This window comes from Tenrec ecaudatus, chromosome 10 (assembly GCF_050624435.1).
Source record: "Tenrec ecaudatus isolate mTenEca1 chromosome 10, mTenEca1.hap1, whole genome shotgun sequence".
NCBI classification, from domain to species: domain Eukaryota; kingdom Metazoa; phylum Chordata; class Mammalia; order Afrosoricida; family Tenrecidae; genus Tenrec; species Tenrec ecaudatus.
In genome coordinates, this window is record NC_134539.1 from 42,253,619 (window position 1) to 42,273,263 (window position 19,645).

General features: G+C 46.1%; 1 protein-coding gene across 2 annotated transcripts in view; it reads right to left on the bottom strand.

The window, feature by feature from the left end:
- Nucleotides 1-16,265, bottom strand: part of ABCA1 (ATP binding cassette subfamily A member 1) — a 127,950-nt gene extending 111,685 nt beyond the window's left edge. Inside the window, exon 1 of one of the 2 annotated variants that reach the window (XM_075560258.1) lies at nucleotides 15,982-16,265. The gene's annotated coding sequence lies outside the window, so the exon portion shown is untranslated. The remainder of the gene's footprint in view (nucleotides 1-15,981) is intronic. The other variant, XM_075560259.1, reaches the window with a different exon arrangement.
- Nucleotides 16,266-19,645: the final 3,380 nt, after the last annotated feature.

A 19,645-nucleotide genomic window follows, 5' to 3' on the forward strand; every position in this document is an offset into this window, starting at 1 on the left:
GGCCATTATATTCCAGCCCAGTGTGCCATTATAATGTTCGATGAAGCCTCAAGGGTTACCTACAAGAATGTGCCTACCTGGCATAGGAATGTGGTTGGAGTATGTGAAAACATACTCATTGCACTGTGTGGCAACAAAGTGGGTATTAAGGACAGGAAAGTGAAGGCAAACTCCATTGTCTTCCACCGAAAGAACCTTCAGTACTATGACATGTCTGCCAAAAGTAGCTGCCACTTTGAAAAGTCCTTCCTTTGGCTTGCTAGAAAAGTTTGTGGCCACGCCTGCTCCTGCCCCACCAGAAGTTGATTTGGACCCAGCGGTGGCAGCGCTCGAGGAGCATGATTCAGAGGCTGCGCAGACGACCGCTCTCCGGATGAAGATGACGAGCGTGAGAGGACAAAGCTGGAGCCCAGCGTCAGAAGTCTACTTTTATAGGCGACTGTCCTGTGATGTCAGCGGAGCAGCGTGTTTGCCACTCCTATTACAGAGCTCCGCAGAATGCGCTTATCTCTGGGATGAGGAAGGAGATGAACGGGCTTCAGAGGGAGTGTGGAAGTTAAAACCTTCTCTCTCTCTTTTTTAGACCCGCATATCTAGCTGTTTGGGAACGCATTTTTCATTCTTGAAGTTCAAATACAAGACTTACACACACACACACACACACACAGAATATCCTTGCCAGTGTTCCTGAAATGATACCGTTCACTCCCCAACATAGAAAACCCCCTGGTGGGTTACTGGGTTACATATTGGGCAGCTCACTGAAACGTCAACAGTTTGAAAGCACTAGCTACTCCACGGAAGAAAGATGAGGCTTTCTAAATCTGTAAAGATTCTCAGACCCAGAAATCCACAAGGGCAAGTCTACATGATCCTGTAAGGTCACAATGAGTTGGAATCAACTCAAATGAAAGTGAACTTGAGGTGGTGCTCCCCAACTATCTTTGGGACCCACAACTCTAGTAAAACTTCCATTTGCTGGCGAGGCCAGCAGAAGAGCTGGATCAGGGGTCTTTAGACCTAGAATTCATGCCCCTGTCCTCTCTGAAAGCCCCTTGCTGCTCCCACAGTAGCACGGTAATACTCAGACGTGAGACGACGAACGAAAAGGAGCTTAGAAAGCCTTAAAGTGAAAGTTGAGGGTAAAGAAAGCTATTCCATCACTCTAGAAGAAGCGCTGTCGTACTGCCCATTAAAAAAAAATCCATAGATCCAAAGCATATGATCAAGTCCAATAATGTGGAATGAAGGGCAATTTTTTTCTCCATATTAAATGTGTTAGACTTACCCAATTATTAATAACAATAAGATTGCAGATAAAGACACACCTTTCTTTCTCCCATAACCAATGCCCTGGATAAAATTATTTACTAATAAACTCTCTTGCGACCATTGAATCAATACTGACTCATTGTGACCCCCAAGCCTGTAACTGTTTATGGAAGTAGAAAGCCTCATCTTTCTCTCGAGGAGCTGCTGGTGGTGTCGAACTGAGGACCACGCGGATCATAGCCCAAAGCATAACCACTCTACTACCAGGGCTCCATTTTCCAAAAGAGAGCTATGAAATGAATACATAACAATGGAGAGCTAGGAGGGATCCACAAAGGCTTTACAAACCTGTATGAGCTTTCAAGAAGCATAATTCTTCATGCTGCCAGCAATTTCTATTTTAAAGGAGACTCCAAAGGTTTTCATCTATTTCTATCATGTCACTGGTATTTGGACAATCAAAAGATTCAATTTATCACCCTCCACACTCCTGTTACTTCTAGCTAAAACAGTCTCGGGACCTGTAAACCTGTCACGACTCAGGGATCCTGAAAGCAGCCCTGTCCAGTGCCCACTTTCTTGTTTTACAGTCAGAGCCATGCAGAAACCACGTCAAAGAGCCCTTCTCCGCCTGCTGATGGCCACTAAGCAAACACAGCGCACCGGTCAACGGGAGCCTTCAGCAAACAAGACAACTACAATACGTGCTGTTTCCCTGGTCAAGGGGGAGGTAGACCGCAGGAGGAAAGAACCTTTCCTCTAGAACAGCCCGTCAACACTATATGGCAGAGAAGGATAAACAAAGCCAAGATTTCAAACCACAGATATAATGCATAGACAAGGAGCGACCTGCAGGGATGAGACGACTCTGTAATTCACAACCATCCATGAACTACAAAGCCCCGGCAAGGAAGCCCAAGTGAGCAATCCTGTATTTGTAGAAAAGTTTCATTGGGTAACATACCCTGCTCTTGTTGGCTGGTTTTCTAAGAGAGTTTGGGGAGAAATAGCTTAGTGACTATAGAAGCAAAGATCATTCATGAGCTTACATCTGTGAAGGGCTAGCGCCTTTAGAGTGGGCCGTCTCCCAGCCTCAAGAAGCTGTATTTACCAAAGCACTCAAAGGATATGGGGGACAGACAAATCCAAATTTCCTCACTGACGGGGCCCTTCCTATGGATCTAGTCTACTAAGGAACAGACTCCCACAAGTTCGTCCCCCTCGACCCCACAGGTACCCTGGTAGTGTAGTGGTTACATGCGGGGCTGCTAACCCAGAGGTCAGCGATTCAAAACCACTAGCTGCTGTGCAGAGAAAGGCCAAGCTTTGTACTCCTGTAAAGAGTTACCATCTCGGAAACCCACAGGGGCAGTCCTGCCTTGCCCTATAGCGTCACTATCAGTCAGATCAATGCAACGACAGTGAGTTTCTGGTGCAGGAACAAGAGAGGGTTTGGAACCAGGGAAGACTGGGTCTGAATCCTGGCTCTGAACCCGTAGACCCTCGTTATGAAATACCATCTATGAATCCTTGGTGATTCTTGCAACGACGTGAACATCTGGATGGTCAGCAGTAGCAATTACAATGATCCCTATGGCCTCCTTCCTAGGGCAAGGTATTCACCAAGGCTGTGACAAGGACTGAGCAGTTTATTAAAGGACGATGATCTCTTGGCTCTTCTTTCGTCTACACAAGATGTTGTTTTCCCAAAGGCATTTACAAAGCAACCTGCAGCTCTCCGCAGGGCCAACCTCCACGGGAGGTGATGGTGGTATCACCCTGTCTTTGTGGCCACATCTGATCATTGTTTGCTTTAAGTCTTTTGGAGAGCCTACGCCACCTCTCTCATTACCGACACGCAATCGTGTGGGCCACGTCCTCTTTTCCAAATCAGAAGACCGCCTCCAATTCCCTAGTACCTGGCCACATTCCCTCCCCACCCCATTTCCTAGATCCTTTATAATGAATTACCTATCTGAAATCCGGGCTTCCAACTTTACAGCCTTACTTGCATTCTTCTATGGCGGACCAATCTATCAGATGACCCTGATCAACTCAAAGTCTCTTGGGAAGAACACACATTTTCAGTGACTTCGTGTGAGCATGGTGAGTCTGCTTTGTAAGTTCTGTGAAGTGTGCTATTATGTCTCAGCATCTTCCTGTTCTCCACCACGCTTAAGCCCTAGGCCCAGAACATTTGCTCTGTAAATATTTGCCCAATGAGAGCCTCTGAAGTCACACCTCGGGGATGAAGAGAACGCGTTAAAGCGGGTTCACAACTGTGCAAAATTAGAAATGTAATTGAAAGTAAATGTTCCAATGGCCCCAAACCATGACAGAATTCCCAGGTGTGTTCAAAGGAACACAAGTTCAAGTGGCTGTGGATTCAATATTATTTTCCTGAAAGTCTCTCTAATTTGTTGGGAAGAACATTCATTTTCATTGACTTCATGTGAGCATGGGCGAGTCTGACATTTGCCGGGCTTGGAAACAGGCCAGCTAACAAGGACACTGCCTCCTAAGGGTTCAACCCTAAAAAATACAAGGCTGCTGGCTTTGCTCGGGAGTCTTGGGCCCTAAACACTCAAGAGCTCAAAGTCGAGGAGGATGCACCCAATGAAAGTGATGTGCACCTGAACACAATGTTTCTATCTAAGCACGTCCCTCCCTCCCTATACTTAGACCAAACTGAGTTAACGAATCTCCAGGTTCTAGTTTACTTCAAGCTCATAGACTATGCACCCCAAACCGGTCACCATTTTCCAGAAAGTCTTTTCCACCCAGCTCTTGACCACTGCAGGCAGGTGGCATGTGTCGGCGCCACCTCAGCTTGCAAAGGCCGTTACCTCAATAATAATCACGGCTCTAGGGAGGCACAGAGGCCCTGCCAGCCTTAGAAACGAACCCTGTCTCCACCACACCCGAAGCACACCACTTGGCTCTGTCCTCAAAATAAATTCAGGAAAGAGGAAGAAAATCACACGTCTAAATCCACCTACTGGTAATTCTGAAAAACAAAGCCTTCAGGGTGTGAAGCTTCTTTAAAAAGACCTCGGGGCAGGGCGGGGAGACTGGTAAAGTCAATTCTACTATTTGTGGTTTGGGAGGATTCTACCAAAGATAATGGATCTGTGTTATTCCAATGTTATCAAGACTCGGTTTTCCTTTTACAAAGTCTTACTGTCTTGAAGATTTTCTCAAACATTTTGTTCACGAGAGAAAAAACGTGCTCAAGGGAAGAGGGTGTGGAAAGATGGTCTTGGGTAGAACATCTGACAGCCTCGGTTTTTTAGTTTTGCCATTTAATAAGGCATTTATGGTTCACACCATCCAATCCCCAAAGTGACAATGTGCTAAGTCACTACCTGGTGAGCTCTGGGTCGCCACATGGAGGAGCTGCCTCAGGCTGGAATGCCACTCCTCTCTACCACATCCAGGGGAAAGGAACATCCACACTCCTTAATGGAGTCCATCCGAAGTGACAGGCACCTGTCCATTTGCACAGCAGAGCAGAACGCCACGAGGCAGTCACATGCAATGTGACTGGCACTGCAAACTGGAAAACGGCCCTCATTCCACTACATTTTCCACTATATTTTTAAGTCCTCCAACAGAGCTGACCACTGAATAATCGCAACTGACCCAAGGCTTTCCTCACCTTGAACTCACGATCCTTACTACAATTCACACGACTATTAAAGTCAAAGCAGAAAACCGCCCTGCCTTGAGGCACAGTTCATGTTAACCAGGCATACTTAGGTGCAGTGCTTTATACTTTTACAAAAGGAAGCAGGCCCTGAGAAATCCTCACCCTTCAGGAGTTCTCCGGAGATTGTCTTTCCATTCAAACTTCCAACCAAGGAGCAATTTTCACTTGAGGAAGATTAGGCTGCTAGTTTGGAAACCCTTGGGGTTAAAATCAGATCAACAGACTAACTATTGGGGTCTTAAAATGGGACGAGCAGTCATGTACTCATTGGTCTCTCTTTGTGCAGAGCAAAGAGGAAAGAAAAGCAAAGACTCGAGAAGCACTTAGTCCAGTGGACTGACGAACGGCATGAGCCATGACCTTCACGAACCTGAGCCCAGAATCAAAGGGTGATGCCCAGGTACCACCACCGACCACTCAGCCAGCGATCACAATAGACAGGAACAGACTGTGAGCGACTGCTAGACCCCCCCGGACTATGGCCCTTACATTAGGCTCTTCTAACTTGGAATTACGACTACTGTAGCCTCCTGGGATGCCAGCTTCAACATTTCAGAGACAATACATACCTAAGAAGCTGAGAAACCATCACACCGATCTCTAACATCAAATTTATATTTCAACTTCCACATGCAGGTGAAGGGCATAAATGGGATGATGATGATGATGATATTGTTGTTCCCTGTCAAGTGCATTCTGACGCACAGTGGGCCCCGATAGAATAAGAACTGACCTACTGGCCTTCCTGGGCTGTAGTCTCCAAGGATCCCCAGGACTTTCACCCAGGCGTGCCTTCGTGGATTCCAATTGCCAGCCTTTCTGTGAGCAGTCAGATCAAGGCTTCTCGCAAAGTGGACCACATTGACAAATTAGACTAATGTGCTTTGGAAGGACAGAGGGCACAGAGATGCATTCCTTAAAGGGTTCTGGAAAGACAGCAAGAGGAATTGAGGAATTCAGCCAAGTGAAGAAAGCGCAATTCTTTTTTTTTTTCACACTGCCTTTGTGAGATAGTATTTTACTTAGTTCTTTTTTTTTTTTTACTTAATTCTTATGTCATGATAAAGTTTGCTAGTTTTTCATTTCCTTTTTTAAAAAATTAATCATTTTATGGGGGGGCTCTTACAAATCTTATAACAATCCATCATTCAATTGTATGAAGCACATTTGTACATCGGTTGCCATCATCATTCCCAAGACATTTTCCTTCTACTTGCGCCCTTGGTGTCAGCTCCTCTTTTTCCCCTCCCTCGTGAATCCTTGATCAATTACATATTACTGTTGTTATTTCATGTCCAGTTGTCTCCACCCACATTTCAGTTATTTGACTCAGTGTAAATCCTTAGCTCTGACAGGAGTCAAACATGTGAACCATAAACAAGTTATTTACCCTCTTTCTGCATCTAGTACAAAAGGAGTCCTGGTGGCATAGTGGTTACAAGTTGGGCTGCTAACCACAAGGTCAGCACTTCAAAGTCGCCAACCTCTCCAAGGGGGGAGAGGGGGAGAGAGAGAGGGGGAGAGAGGGGGAGAGAGAGAGGGAGAGAGGGGGAGAGAGGGGGAGAGAGGGGGAGAGAGGGGGAGAGAGGGGAGAGAGGGGGAGAGAGGGGGAGAGAGGGGGAGAGAGGGGGAGAGAGAGGAGAGAGAGGAGAGAGATTTTACTCCTGTGAGGGAGAAAGAGGGGGCTTTCTACCCCTGTGAAGAATCACAGTCTCAAAGGCTTACAGAGGCGGTTCTACCCTGTCCTCACGGGTCACTGTCAATCAGCCTGGACTCGATGCCAGTGAATGAACCATTTTAGCCATTAACTCCATGAAAAAGAAATCTCTATTTGGTCTTCTCTTTAGCAGCTCTGTAAAACTTGCTAATTTCCTTTCTAAACAAATGAAGATCCTTTTGGAAAGCAATAGCTGTTCTGTAGATACATTTTAACAGGAATAATTTGAATTGCTTCCAATTATTTAGTAAGTGACCTTCCACTTCTGAGTAGAGACTGGTTTTGGAAGGAGCCCTGGTAGTATAGTGGGTGTGAGTTGACCTGCAATCCTCAAGGTCAGCGATGGAAACCCCCCTCCAGACCTGGGGAGGAAACCAAAGCTTGGTACTCTCTAAAAGAGATATCATCTCAGAAAGTCACAGGGGCAGTTCTACCCTGCCCTAATGGGTCGCCATGAGTCGACTCTTTGGTAGTTAATTTGAGTTTGAATTTTCACTATATATTTCAGGAAAACATATACCAATCATGAAAATGTCCAGAAGTCAGAATCCAAATGAGTATTTGACTTCCAAAGAGATTCCCACCACGGCAAGTCAGAAACAAGATCAGGATCACTCATGAGTCAGCAATGACTCAATGGCAGTGAGGAACAGAAAATCAAAGTTTTTAAAATTATTGAAACAGAAGTAGGACATAAATAGCAATAACTAGGTGCCAATCGATGGAATGGCAGTGAGTCTGAGCTTTTTTCATGTGCCAAGCTTTATGTTATCTTAACTTTTCACGCATACGTGTGCAGACACATACACCTAGGCACACAAATGCCCATTTCAAAGATGGCGGAGACCTTGATTAAATATAAATAATTAAAATATGAAGAAGCTGCTTCTTCTCAGCATTTCCTCCATCTAGAGAGACACCCTTCTCAAGACAGCATTTTTCATGTCCCTCATCCTTCCTCCAAGAATTCTGAGCTCTTCAATTTAACTCATGTAAAAAGGGCCTTTTTGGCCTCCCTGAGAAACTCCAATTGTGTTCTTTTCAAATGTTCTTCTAGTTTTGGAGAAATCTGAAGGGGCAGGGCTGTAGGTAGATGGGGTGCAGATTCCCAATGTCATTCTCCTAGGACAGTCCTTGCTACCTTAGAAGAATGGATAGGTACATGGTTATGATAGAAAACAACTGAGCCACGCAACCTTGCTGGGCTCCTCCTACCAGTGTAGTTTTCAATTGTCTTAAAGCCTCTTCATAATGAGCCTCTGTGATCATGCTGTGTACTGTGTGACCGTGCTGTGTACTGTGTGACCGTGCTGTGTACTGTGTGACCGTGCTGTGTACTGTGTGACCGTGCTGTGTACTGTGTGACCGTGCTGTGTACTGTGTGACCGTGCTGTGTACTGTGTGACCGTGCTGTGTACTGTGTGACCGTGCTGTGTACTGTGTGACCGTGCTCTGTACTGTGTGATCGTGCTCTGTACTGTGTGACCGTGCTGTGTATTGTGTGACCGTGCTGTGTACTGTGTGACCGTGCTGTGTACTGTGTGACCGTGCTGTGTACTGTGTGACCGTGCTGTGTACTGTGTGATCGTGCTGTGTACTGTGTGACCGTGCTGTGTACTGTGAGACCATGCTGTGTACTGTGTAACAGTGCTTTGTACTGTGTGATCGTGCTGTGTACTGTGTGACCGTGCTGTGTACTGTGTGATCGTGCTGTGTATTGTGTGACCGTGCTGTGTACTGTGTGACCGTGCTGTGTACTGTGTGACCGTGCTGTGTACTGTGTGACCGTGCTGTGTACTGTGTGACCGTGCTGTGTACTGTGTGACCGTGCTCTGTACTGTGTGATCGTGCTCTGTACTGTGTGACCGTGCTGTGTATTGTGTGACCGTGCTGTGTACTGTGTGACCGTGCTGTGTACTGTGTGACCGTGCTGTGTACTGTGTGACCGTGCTGTGTACTGTGTGATCGTGCTGTGTACTGTGTGACCGTGCTGTGTACTGTGAGACCATGCTGTGTACTGTGTAACAGTGCTTTGTACTGTGTGATCGTGCTGTGTACTGTGTGACCGTGCTGTGTACTGTGTGATCGTGCTGTGTATTGTGTGACCGTGCTGTGTACTGTGTGACCGTGCTGTGTACTGTGTGACCGTGCTGTGTACTGTGTGACCGTGCTGTGTACTGTGTGATCGTGCTGTGTACTGTGTGACCGTGCTGTGTACTGTGTGACCGTGCTGTGTACTGTGTGACCGTGCTGTGTACTGTGTGACCGTGCTGTGTATTGTGTGACCGTGCTGTGTACTGTGTGACCGTGCTGTGTACTGTGTGACCGTGCTGTGTACTGTGTGACCGTGCTGTGTACTGTGTGATCGTGCTGTGTACTGTGTGACCGTGCTGTGTACTGTGTGACTATGCTGTGTACTGGAGAAAATCTGTCAAGATTACCCTTGGTGACCCACAAAGTCTTCAAAACTTTGTGAACACCTCTTTATCTTAAATGTAAGGGGTTCGAGACATCCCTCTGAAGCCGCTATTTTGATTGGAACTTTTGGAAGGCACTCTAAAGAGACTAAGATAAGTGTATGACTGAGGGAATTTGGTTTCATCCATCCACGGATCACAGAAGCGTGTTGAAACTCTCTGATTCTGAAATAAATTTGCGCATTTATGAGCTGAAGCTATAGTAGCAGTACTTTTGGACTTACCCTTGTATTTGACTATGATGCCCATGTTCTTTTGCACTGATATCTGTACCTACGTTCTACATGCTGTCCTGACACTAAAAATATATTTATTTATTTAGGGACTAGGTAACAGCTGCTCTGGGGAAGAAAGATGGGGCTTTCTACTCCCATAAAGAGTTCCGTTCCCAGAAACCCACAGAAGCAGTCCTACCCTGTCTTGTAGGGTTGCCATGAGTCAGAATTGACTAGATGGAAGTGAGTGTGAGTTTGGGGTTAGATAACAAATACTCTAGCTTCAGAGTACTAAAGGAAACTTTTATACATGAATCGACTGAAAGAAAATGTCTCAAAGAAAAACCTCATGTACTACTTAGCAACAGGAAAAAACACTGTCCTCAAGTAGACTCCAGTCGATTCTGATTTACAGTAACCCTAAAGGACAGAGCAGAACAACTCCCTTGGTTTTCTGAGGTCATAAATCTTTATGGAAGATTTCCTTGTCTTTCTTCCTCTGAGCAGCTGGTGGGTTTTCACTGCTGACCTCTGTGTTAATAGCCCACTGTTTAAACCACTGCCCACACCCCCAGGCTCCTTCACCAAATACCAGTTTACCCTAAAAGACCTACACTTTAAGATAGGCCAGATAAAATGTTTTGACTTCTCAGTGCTTCTTATAAGAACGTTGTAAGAGTTTAAACAAATATCAAAAGAGTTCGAACAAAAAAAATAAAAGCAAACATAATGCACATGAAGTTATTCTTTAGTTTTTACATCTATAGGTAACTTAGTGAGTGATCTCACTATTAAGAATACTAAGATATGGATAACATGTGCATCAATAGTCTTAATAAGATAATAGACGATCAAAATACTTGAATGTGGGAAGTCACAGGCTGTATTTCTCAAATCACAGCTTCCTCAAAAGGAAGTGAAACTGAGAAAAAGTAGAATTATTAATGCTATAAAAAGTAATCTGCTCAGTGTCACATGAACTGTATATTTTAAAATGGGTAATTTGACAAAACGCAATTTCATCTCAGTAAAAAATGGCAAAAAATTTTTACCTCAGTTAAAAAAAACAACTGAAGTACACATTAAAATGTCCCAAACAAAAAAAAAAATGTCTCAATCTATCAAAAATGTAGCCTGTCCCACCTTAAGTAGCCTTTTAGAATCTGAACACACACCAAGGTTTCTATTCTCTGATTGTTCGAATCAGCATTTACTGCTCCTTTCACATAAAGAGAAAGCGGGTAAAACAAAGACATCCCCCTGAGGAAGCACACACAGGAGAAGACAGGTAAGGCTCAGCCCAAGAGGTGCCTTGGAAAAAGGGCCTTTCAATCCCCCACGTCCAAAAAACCAGCCACTGAGAGCCCTGTGGAGCACAGCTCTAGGGACACACACACGGGGTCATTGTGACCTTATCAACTCCACTGCGACTGACTTGTAATGAAAAGCATCACACATCTGGCAGAAATGGTGCTGCCCAATCCTATCTATCAGAGTAAAAAGAGGGGACACATTCATTCTCTCCAGGTGTGGGAGAGGAAAAGTAGGGTGCTGAAAGTAGTTTCTACTGTAATGCTAGCAAAAAGACTCGAATTATCTTTCAAAATGGAGAAAGGTGGGATTTGTGGACTTGAGTCTTTGTTTTGTTTGAGAAACGAAGTCCAGAGTCTGATGCACTTCCATTTTTTGATGGCTTTTTGCTTCGATACTATTTAGGGTCTCAAGGAATGTAAAGTAAGCAAAGGTGCCAAATGAAAGCACTGTACAGAGGAGAATTCCATTCTCTGCCACTTGTGTTTCTAAAGTGCATCAGATCAATAATATCAACGCTGGCTGCCTATCCAGGGAACTGAGTTCAGGTAAAAGCACCCATTTTTGTCATTTGCTACTATCTTATTTTCTTAATCAAACCTTTCCCCTGATGAGGATAATCTCATGAAAATCAAACTGTCTGAGCGGTAACTATAGTTCCATGTATATAAACCCCGTGACCAGGTTAATTTATATGTCTGAATCTCAGTATGCCCACATGTAAAACAAAGATAATAACAACAAACACATGTGATTTCCCTAAATAGGAGCTTAGTTATTAACATGCAATATGTTTAGAAACACATACAACATAAGTAAGTCAACCATCAATGTAACTGTGTTGAACCAAGGAGAAATGTTTTTTCCTATGAGTTTACTTTTAATTTGATTCACCAAACAATAAGAAAGGCAGTTTCCCATCACTGTACTATTTACTTTCAGAGAAACTTTACCCAAAAAACTAAACTTGATTTTGAGATAGCAAAAGCAGGAACAGTCACTTCAATTGGCCCACACCATGACTAGGGCCGGACAAGCAGGGATTGGATTGCATTCTAGCCATTAAAAAGAACTCGCTGCAGTGATAACCGACTCTGCTCCCGCTATCATTTTGGCCCTTCTCAGTTCTTCCTACTTTTCCAGTCAGATTCCCTGTCACTTCAGTTTCTGTGCCCCACAGGAAAACCTCTGCTATCACAGCACCTACTCATAAGATACCTGACTGAAACGAAAGTACAATTATCCTTTTTAACCAAGTACAGAAATCAGACTTGAGTACGTCCTATTGTCCCTCCTTTCCATCGTGCTGCCATCTCGGCAGGCTCACCAGAATCTGGCGGGCCCACGCCCAACATGAGGGAAGTTCAACGCAGGCAGCAGACGGTGCTAGGGACTACGGCCAATGAATGCACAGAAGCATCCTCAGAGTTCCCGGATCTTAGCCCCTGAAATTGCACCACCTCTTTACAAAACATGAGAAAGAGCCTGGTGTCTAACTTCCTGGGTTCAAATTTCAACTCAGTCCCTTGTGAGGTGTGTGACCAGGGATAAACTGGTTAACCTCCCTGCGTCTTAATCTGGAGAATGGGGACACTAAATGGCGGCTTGTTAGAGGGCTTAAATTTGCTTTGGTAGAAAAGCACTTAGAACAGTACTTTGAACATCATACTATGTGGTGTATATATGTACATGTATGTACTTTTGGGCATGAACACTTGCTATGCTAGATATGTAGCATATGAAAACCATCAAGTCAATGGTGACTCACAGTGACCCTATAGGACAGGCAGAACTGCCCCTGTGAATTTCCAAGACTAACTCTTTACGCGAGTCAAAAGCCTTATCTTTCTCCTGAGGAGCGGTGGGTGGTTTCTAACTGCTAACCTTGTAGTCACCAGCCCGACTTGTAACCACGACCCCACCAGGGCTCCTTACAGAGCTAGGCAAGCAGAATAAATACAACTGTGATCCATTTGCCATTTGGTTTATTTCCACATGCAGAGATGAAGGCGGACTCGAGAACTCCTCCCCGCACATTTACATAAAATGCATCTCCAGAAAGTGTCTTTAAAAATTGATGCTGAATAATTGATCGTCAGAAGCACTGCACTTGCGTTGTTTCTTTGATATCTTGATGGTAAGAATCTGGATTTCAATTCGAGAGTCTTTTAGAAATGCAAAAACTGCCTGCATTTTCTAGATATCCAAGAGGTTCACAGTTAAAAAGAACTTAAGGCAATTTCCATTGTATTATTTTAGGTGCTAAATACTGAAATAACAAACATACTAAAAATCTGCAGTTACCATGAACACAGCGTAAGGCATACTAGAGGTGTAGTGGTTACGCACTGGGCTACCATCTTCATGGTCAGCAGTTCAAAACCACCAGCACCTCCTGGGCAGAAGGGCGAACTTCCCACTCCTGTAAACAGTTACAGTCTTGGAAGCCCACAGGTGGTGCTGAGTCAGCATGGACTCCAAGGCAGTGAGACAACATAAACCACCTGGTTTATAGGTAGACGGTGTACTAAAACAAAAACAAAATCTTAGCATTGAAAAATATTTCAATCCCCGTCCATATACGCTAAGTAGTACAAAATATAACAAAAAGCTAAGTAGCGGAGTTTCATTCCGTTTCATTCATTTTTAATAATATTTGCATCAGGACTGCCTTGCCTAGAGGTACGAAAACGATTAAGCCTTAAGCACTCTCTTCCTATACTACATTAGTGCATTTTCTCACATAAACTCTAAATACTCCTTAAACCTAAATGTGCCCAGGGCCCATTACAGACCTGTACTTAGAAGTAAATTGAAATATTTATAAGCTGTGAGATTTCAAATGCTTACCTAGAGATGAGACTCTTACATGACAGGCATGTGGTCACATCAGGTGTGACAGTCCAGAACACAAGCCTGGTCCTTGCAGCAATGCTGGTCCTAAGTGTACTGTGGCCAACAGTAAACCTGGCATCCTCTTTTCCTTTATTTCCCGGGTTCTTTGCTGCATACAGAATGATTTGCTCAGTATCTAATGAGTCCCAATAAATCCCTGTCGTGAATTACCTGAACGTTGTATGGCTGTACTTGGGAAAGACTGAGAAGGAAAACTTAATACTTGACAATAAAGACTGGGTCTAAGAAGTTCTATTAAGGAATACTTGTCAAGCCTTCCCACTTCCTTCCCTTTGGGAGAAGTCATTCAAAGACCGAGTCCTAGTATATCTGTGATGGATATAGATATGAGAAGGAATAAGTTAAAGTGAAAACATTAAAAAATCCTTGCAGCGGGCATCTCAGCTCTGTCTGAAAAAAATCAACACAGGTTTGAGGTTCAAATTACTGGTGAGCAAACCTGTGAAAACACCACTTTTGAACGTAGAGAAAAATTAGGGCGGGTTGGGGAGGGGGTTAAGAACTGGGGGAAGTAACTTGCTGATTTGAGGGATGGGGGAGCAGGGAGGGAGGGGAAAAATGAGGAGCTGATGCCATGGGCTTAAGTGGAGAGCAAATGTTTTGAGAATGATGAGGGCAAAGAATGTACAAATGTGCTTTACACAATTGATGTAAGTATGGATTGTGATAAGAGTTATGAGTCCCTAATAAAACAATTAATCAATAGATAGATAACCTCATGGGGACCCTACAGGGTTGAACTGTCCCTGTGGGTTTCTGAGACCCTAACTTTTTACTGAAGTAAAAAAGCTTAACCTTTCTCCCACTGAGTTTCAAACTGCTGACTTTGCGGTTAGCTGCCCAACTGGAAATCGCTACCACCACCAGGGATTCTTGGGAAAGTTGTACTGGGTTTTGAAAGGCGACAGTATCAATGACCAAAGGACTATATGGCCCATTGGTCTTCTATCAAATACTGGCTTCCTTTCTTGATTTCTTTCCTCATTTGTTCTCACCGCAGCACACCCTAAGATCTTGCAACCAGGGCTCAGTGTCTGACTTGGTTGTACAAGCAGTCGCTAGGGGTCAGAAATGACTCTAAGGCACCGAACACAAAGATCGTGTTTATTTCATACGTTTTCTTTTCTTTCCCCATTCTTGCTGACAAATGCTGGGGGGAGGGGGGGTGGCGCCTACACAACTACACAACGCTGGTACAAGTGGACACCCCAGGAACTTTCTCTGATTTAGCGACGATCTGGAAGTCAAGAAACAAGCTATCAGAAAACAACCAGAGCAGAAAGCCCGGGGTGTTGGGTCCAGTCTGGTACCACCCATGCTAGTGGGAAGGCGAAGTTTTCCCGGAGACCAGCCCGGCCAGGCCCCGGCCCATTCCTAACCCGCCCTGGCAGGAGGCGCTGCGGGCCAGTCCCCGGGGACCGCGCGGCCCGCGCCCTCACTCCCTCCTCCGCGAGCGAGCGCAGCCCCGCCTCGCAGCTCCGAGGTCTCCACCGCCCGCCGGGGTTACTCTCGGTCATTCCGCGCGGTCTTGCCCCAGCTTCCCGGTGCATGCCCGCCGGCCCGAGGTTGCCTCCAGAGACTATGCAGAAAGGGGCAGAAAACGGGGGGAAGGAAGGAATGGGCTCCCCAGTGCATTCCCTGGAAATCTGTTCTCAAAAGGAGCAAACCCTGCATGCGCTAGGGACCTGGGCTCCCGGCACGGACCGGGACGGTCGGCAGGATTCCCGGACAAAAGCAAAGCCCACTGCAAGTCTCAGGCCAGAAGACGCTCAAGGGACCCAGTTGGGGTCTACCCCAGTTCCTAGGGAACAAGGGGGCGCCGCTACGGTCCGGGGGCGCACCCCCCCCAAGGTCGGCACTCTACTCAGATCTGGTTTGCCAGGATGAAGGGAACCAGGCGCTGGGATCTGTCCCCGGGGGCGCGGGCTGACCCACGGCTGGAGAGGTTTCCAGTCTGCTGGGGGCTCCCGAACAAAGGGAGGTGCTTCTTGCCAGACTGTCCCTCTCGCCGACCAACCGGCAGCCGAGCACGCAGCACGTCCTGCAGCTGCGGACCCCACTGCGCCCCAGGCACTGCGCCCCAGGCTCTGCGCCCCAACTCTCCATGCTGAAGATGCTCTGTAAGCTCCCGGGGGCTGAACCCGCCTCCAGCTCAGCAGCGTGGCGCCCCAGGGTCTCCACAGCCCGCCTGCCCCCCCCCAAAATGTCCCCTCCCCACTTCAGCCGCCCCCGTTCCATCTTCTTTGCAATAAATGGGGGCCCGAGAGTCCCGACCAAAGCACCCTAAGCCGAGGGCTTTGGAAAGCTTCCAGGGGTCCTATTGAAAACAATAGTGCCCAGTCAAGTCCGGAGAGTACCTCTTACCTGTGCTCTGCTTTAGGGTCTGCGTCTCCGGCCCCCACTCTTTAACGGGCTCTTGGAGGGGCGTGCGGGAGGGAGGGGCGCAACAAAGAAGAAAGGAGCTGAAGGCCCCCAGAAAGTGGCTCCTGCGGCGCTGGCCCCGCTGCGTCCCTGCCCGGCCCACAGTCAGCTGGGCAGAAGGGTGTCTGTCCGCTCGGCTCTGGCTGTCCCGGCCCCACTCACTCTCCCTCGGAATTACGGGTTTTTGGTCGGGACTAGTTCCTTTTATAGATTCGGTCGCGCTGAATGCCGGGGTTACTAGCGGTCAAAGCCTGTGCGCTCCCTCCTCCCCCGCCCCGGCCTCTGTTTACGTAGTTCAATCACTCAGCAGAAAGCACGTGGAGCCCGGGTCCGCCCCTTAAATGGGCGACGTCCCGCCGCTCCGGGCCGGCTTGGGGACAGGGTGGCGGGTGCTGGCCTAGGAGAAAGCAAAGCCGGCTTGGGGCTGCTCCAGTGGGCTCCAGTCCACATTCCGGCCGGCACCACTGGCTCTTCCTCTAAACTTGGACTCTCTGCGATTTGTTCTTCCTATTTGCTTTTGTGAGTGTACTCAGTCCTAGGAGTTGAAGGAGGGCGAGCTGGAGGCAGAAGCCCTCTGGAAGCCAACGCTTAGCCTCCAGGAAGGCCCCTGTGGCAGGCTGGTTTCGGATGGCACCTCCAAAGCTGTCCTGGGTGCTCAGTAGCCGACCTACTTGCCTTTAAGATGCCCAGCCTGGGCACCCAGATCACCCAGATCTCCAGAGAACCAAAAAAACCCACTTTCTCCTTTTTTCATTCTTTTTTTTTGGAGAGGGGGTTACTGTATTGGAGGGGACAAGGGGAACCAAAGAAAGAAAGAGTGTGGACCAGGCCCTTTTTCTTTCCATGGCGTTAGTCAGGATCTCTAGCATAAACACTTAGGGCTTGTCTAGATTTGCAAAGTGCAGCTGGACCATCACTCCTGTGAAAATATACAAGCACTCCAGGTCGCCGATTCCTCTCTCGGACTAATGCAGTAAAGCCCAAGAAGGCTTAAAATGTGTGAGAGGAAGCGAGGTGAGAGTTCATATAGAAGCTCGCATATTAAATATTTAAAATCATAAGCCAAGCCAACAAACCTTAAGGCGTCTTCCAACTTAGACAAAGCTGCCTTTGTGCAGCGTGAAATGGCAGGTTCCCATTCAGATGCCTCGCAGTTTGGTACCAGTTGGGGCAACAGTGTGGTGGCATGCTGGCCCTTGCCCGGTTTACCCTTTCTCTTCCCCCATCATTAACCCCAACAACCTCCACTACTAGCACGCGGACGCACCAGCACCCACAGTCTATAGGCACCTCTGGGTTGCATCTGAAACCCAGAGGTACACACCCCAGTCATTCTTTCAACATTCAGGACAGCATCAGAATCGGGCCCTAGAAGTTTCCACCTCCATCAAGTCGATTCCAACACCAGCAACCCTATGTCGAGCTGCTGAGACTAAATTTTCCAGGGGGCAGCTGGTGTGTTTAAACTGCTGACTTTGAAGCGGCAGTCCAATGTTACCAGGGCTCTTCCTTAGGATTTAGGGCAAGGAATTCGGAGTCCTCACCAAGACACACCAGTCCCTGGGAAAAGGGCATCATGCTAAGTATCATAGTACAGTAAAGGGGTAGCAAAAAAAAAACCATAAAAGAGCCTCAAGGAGATAGAATGACACAATGGCTATAGCAATGGACTCAAGCATCAAAACAAGTGTGAGGCCAGGCCAGCAATTCATGGGGTGCGGCTCCCGGTGGAACTGCACACCCACAGACTCTTCACCCCAGCAGTGTCTGCAGCTCTGTGTTATCGGAGAAATTGTTGAAGTTATCAATGCAATCATCTATACCCCCGGGGGCTGATTGACAATATTTTTTCCTTTTTGTCTCCTTGGGTTTTTGTTTTGCTGCCTTTTGATTTTGGTTTTTGTTTGTTTGCTGGCTGGTTTGTGGCTGTTGTTGCTGGTTTTATGGTGGTTAGTTTTTATCATAATACAACCACCAAAGTAAAGTATAGTCGTGCATAACCCGTGGACAAGCAGATAGATTCTGGGTCCCCACTTAATTCTAGCTCCAATCCAAGAAGAGGTAGTTCCGATAACTGGGCCCTGTTCAATACTTGCCTTCATGAAAAAAATCAGTGAAGAGAAGAGCACGGCAGCAAAATGTGGTGAAGAAAGCAGATGGTGCCCGGCTAGGCTATCAGTTGGAATAGTGTCTGGGGTCATAAAGGGTTGTACTCCTCTAGGTGAGGAGTCAACTAAATTCACATGAAAGAAGCACACCAGCTTGTATGACCCGAAAGATGACAACAACAAAATCCAAATATGATGACGGGAAAAGTACCAGAGCTTAAATTGTGAACACCCAATTTGTAGAAGGGTATGGAGGACAGCAGGAGTCCACAACCCATCTGCAGAGTGTCTGGTCAGATGAAGCCTCTGGCAAACCCCCTGTAGCCACAGGCAAGGGAATCAAGCAGCTTTTCTATCATACAGAGATCCTTGTAAAGTTGATTATGCTGGATCGAACTTGATAGTTGGTCAGTGGACCTCCATTTTGACCCAACCTGAATTTGTTCCAGGCTCAAACATGGCTTGCTTGCTTGTTCCAAGACAAAAAATTTCTTCCCTGGCTGTTTAAATATTGATGGTGGTCTTTTCTTTCTTACTCATTATTTGTATTTTTAACTTTATATTATTATTATTTTACCCTTGCCATTTTATTTTTTTGTTTGTTTTTTATTGTTTCTGTTTGGTTTCCCAGTGTGTGAAGCACAGAAAGAGTAGATGCATGGAGATAACTGATGCAATGGTTTATTGTGGGGTGGGGTGGGGAGATAGGGAGGGTGAGGGGAATTGGGGAGCAAACAATGAATGTAGAATCGAGCAGGGAGCACTAGAACTGATTGTTATTGTGTATACATACAATACTTTTAAACACAATTTAACCATGAAATGTATGATATATGAATACTATATCAAGGAACCCATGGGAGGGTGGGGGGAAGAAATCAAACTTGAGCAATGGTTATCATAAGTGAAGGGGAAAGAGTCGTTAGTTTATGTCAATAGTGGTAGAATAATTTGGAAGAGGATATCATTAATGATTGTACAACACAAAGAGTATAATCAATGGCACGGAATTATATGAGTGTAAGTTGTGGAACTGGAGAATGTTCTGGTGTGAATAGTTTTGCCACAGTTAGAAAAAAAAATAGTTACTTGAATGACAATGACTACAAGGAAGAAGAAAATGTTCTAGAATTGAATTCGGTGATGATTGTACAAGTCTTCTTGAGATGATTGAATTGTTGTATGACATTTGGATGAAGTGCTAATAAAACTGCTTAAATCAAACAATTGTGAGATGATGCAGACTAGGTGGTGTTTCGTGCTATCTTACGTAGGGTTACTGTGAGTGGAACCGATTCAAAAGACGGTACCTACCAAGCATAAAAAAATATGCTTTTTTAAAAATCACCTGAGCAATTTGAGGTACCTTTGATTTTTTTTTTTTAACTTCACTGCCCTGCGCCATCCTCCTAATTGTTCCTAAGCCTGAGCCCATTCTTGCAGCCACTGTGTCAGTCCATCTCCTCAAGGGCCTTCCTCTTTTTCACTGCCCCTCCACG